The sequence below is a fragment of the Cynara cardunculus genome, assembly GCF_001531365.2.
Source record: "Cynara cardunculus var. scolymus isolate 2C chromosome LG 5, CcrdV1, whole genome shotgun sequence".
Classification (NCBI taxonomy): Eukaryota; Viridiplantae; Streptophyta; class Magnoliopsida; order Asterales; family Asteraceae; genus Cynara; species Cynara cardunculus.
The window spans coordinates 10,505,027-10,508,791 of NC_037532.1; positions in this window are offsets into that span (position 1 = coordinate 10,505,027).

Below are 3,765 nucleotides of genomic sequence, written 5' to 3' on the forward strand. Positions count from 1 at the left end.
GACCTTTTCTCTTCAAATCACAAAGGTCAGGATCTCTTTCTTTTCTTTTCTCTGTTATAAGAAATGTGTTTAATGATGTTAAGAACCTTGTTCTCTTAATGCATTAAACTAAAGATTTTTAATCATTTCTTTCTTGATTAAAAAAATATGTTTCTTCATACACATTCTTCTTGAAAAACCTTTTTTTTATGGTTTTTTTCAAATGAAGTTTTTACTTGTTTAAAGACTTTTTCTATAATCTTTAACCATATTCTTGGTACTTTTCTAACCCTTAATCTTCCTGTTTATGTTTTTTAACAAAATACAGATGGCTGCCAAGAACGTCAACTTCACCATTAACGAGATCTCCATCAAGTCCAACAATCATCTTGCCTTGCTAGAGATACCCCCTACACGAGCCTTCTACCAACCGGCGGCTGACTTTCTCAAACAGTCGTCGCTCGGCTACGCTCTTAACCATGAGCCTCTTATGGTTAAGAAAATACTCCAGCAGTTCTGGTACACTGCTGAGATCGTTGAGGTCCAAGACGAAGCTGGACGAACAATGGAGCAAATCCACTTCACCTTCAACCGAATGGAAGTGAACTTCGGGGTTTCTACWCTCCGCTCAGCTCTYCGTCTACCAAGGGGTCCCTTCGACAGTGAACCCTCCACCGCCGAGATCATCTCCTTCCTCGATGCCATTGGCTACCAGTGGCCAATGAAGAAGGACTCCAACGCTCCTCTCAAATCACTGACGAAGATTGAGAAAAACAGGATGTCAGCTGTCTGGAAATACTTGTTCTCTCACTTCATCCAGTGCATGGGTGGAAAGACTGGTGGTCAGGACCAGGCCTCCAGGATTGCCTTGATCATAGGTATCTCTGCGATTCAGCGTCGTAATATAAATTATACTGCGGTCATTTTCGATGACCTGGTGTATAAGCTAAACAAGCGCCAGCGAGAAAAGGTGGTGCCTTACACCAGGTTTCTTTCGATGGTAATGACTAAGATCTTCAAAAGTCTTTACCCTAAAGAAGGAAACCTTCTAGCATTTAGGCTTGGGTCCAGGATTCTGGAACACAAGCTGAGGGACAGTGATGTGCCTCTCTCTTCTGTTGCCATCACTACATCTTCCTCTCAGGTGACAAGGACAAGGGAAAACTCCCCTGCATCTATCCCAGTCACCAAAACCCCTTCAAAACAACCCTCTTAACCAACTCTTGATTCTCCTCAGAGAGCCAAGAAAGCCAAAAAGGGGACAGCCACATCACTAGCTGAGGCCTCTCAAAAGGCTTCAGTTATTGAAACAAGCCTTACCCCCGAGGCGTCTTCTATTAACCCTCCCAGCTCTTCAGTGATTTCTCCCATCACTGTCGTACCAGTGGCACCTTCACCAACCACTTCAGTGACCCAAATCACTGAAAGTGTAGATATCAGCGCCGCCACCGCTGAACACACATGTCTTTTCTCAACCATTTTCTCTTCACCTCCCTCCTTGGTCTTTACACATGTCGATGATGTATCATCGACTGTCCTTCCTGATACTGAGACACGCACCACAGGACCTGAGGTTGCTCCTCTCGATGCTCCTCAGCATACGAATGTCCATCCTCTCGAGGACATCTTTGCTCCCACCAGTGGCACTCCTTTTGATGTCATTGAAGGCCCCTCAGGTACTCCATCTTCCTACCCCTTCATTTCTTCTAACCTTGAGCCTTTAGCTCACACTTCTTCTTTTGTAGGTCCTTCTTTGATGCATCAGCCTGATGCTCAACAAGTGGAAGAGGGAGAAAGAGAGAAAGATGATGGAGGAGATGAGGATGTCGATGATGACTATGACATGGCATCAGATATCAAGCTTCTCCTTCCAGTCGTTGATACCGTTCTCTCCAGGGTCAACGAAGTTCACCAAGAGATGTACCGCCAAGGCAATTTTGATGCGAACTTCCTAGCCCTTCAGGCGGACGTTCAAAAAGTTCAGAGTCAGCTCCAGACTCTCCAAGAAGCTATTCACGCCAACAACGACGCCATTGTGTTCTTCACAGCAGGGCTGACGATGCTCAGGCGATTGCTGATCAGCAGCTTGGACTTCTTCAGCAAATCCTGGATGATGTCCGTCAACCAGCTCCAGTGAGTGCACCCTCATTTTCTGCCAATGATCGTGCCCAACTTCATGAGACGCGTGAGGCAACGACAACTCTAGCCAATGCTTTGCAAAGGCTGGAGGATTCCATGGTTCTCCAGCGACAGCGCTTGGAAGAACTCTCTGGCCAATTATCTCAAGTCTTAGCCAGAGAGGGGGAGATAAGGTCCAATGCTGGTGGATCATCAGATGCTGCTCCTACAGCTTCTCAGGCTGTTGGTCCAGTATCAGCTTCAGTTGCAGTTGAAGCCGAGGCTCTCGAAGCTAAAGCAGTTGCTGCTCCTGTAATCACGTCCACCGAAGCTGCTCTAGCTGAGGTTAACGAAGCCATCCCTAGGGATGATGTCCATACCGTCACTGCTGCTGGTGATGATGATGATRTTGATGTGGATGAAGATGATGATGATGAAGACGACGATGAACTTGTCATTCCAGACACCAGAGATGATCTAGATGGTGACGATGACGATGATGATGAAGATGACTTCACCATCAAGTTCCAGAAGCCATCAACCGTCACCACAGGTGTTGCCCTCGGGGAAGCTCAATCCCAGGGGGAGTAAAGGCAAGGCGAATCGACTTCATCAGAGCACCAGGACCCCAAGTCGAGAGGCAAGGCGGTCGCTGAAGAAGTCAACTTGAAGGTACTTTTCCCATGCCCTCAACAAACCTTATTTGAAGACTCTACCTCTCAGGTAGTGATCACTTCAGAGTATCAACTTCATATCCCTTCAACAATCTGCGGTCGACTGGAGTGGGTATCTGATCAACCCAGCTCTTATGCTCCAACAGACCAGCAGATGTCTCAGCTTAAGGAGTCGCTCGACCAGACTAGAGTAAAAATTCCTCTTCGTACCTCTAGTGGTGGTGAGTTTGAATTCCTTTCCGAAGCTGAAAGACTCGAGGCAGTAAAGGCTGAAGAAGAGCTAGAGCTTCAGAAGAAGCAGACTGAAGACAGCTTAAAGCTTGCCAAGTCACTAGCTGCTAAAGTCCTTCCTAAGAAAAAGTCCAAGAAAACGGTGAGTGCTGTCCAAGCCCAAGCTAAACTTCTTTCATTGGCAGAAGCTGAACGCAAGAAGAAGCAAAAGCTAGCGGACAAGGATAASCAATGGAGCGAAGCAAAGCTGAAAAAGAGACTAAGTCCCCGCCCAATCATCAGCGTTAGCATCATCGAACGATCTAAAGATGGTGGAACACTGGTCTCAATGCTCATCACCAGGGATAATTTTGATGTCGTTACTGAGTACCCTTCCTACCTTGGCCGCTATGGATACAGCGAATGGATGGAGATCAGACAAGCCATTCAGCAATCCAAGTCGAGACACAAGACACTTATCGAGGGCACCATCAACGAGCTCATTAAAAGGATGTCCAGGTATGTCAAGGTCCCTGATAGGCCAACTCTGAAGAAAGGTGGGAAGAAGAAAATAAAGCTCTCTGATCGTAATGAAGGACCATCCCTAAGGAACGAACATGAAACAAAGTTCACTTTAGATGAAGTCCTGAAGGGTCATATGAGTGTCGACATTTATATGCTGAATCTTGACTTGCCAGATAAGGATCCCTATACACCCAACTCTGTGCATTTTAAACCTGAGTTAGGAGTTATATTCCTTGACTATGAAGGTGAAGTCAGATTT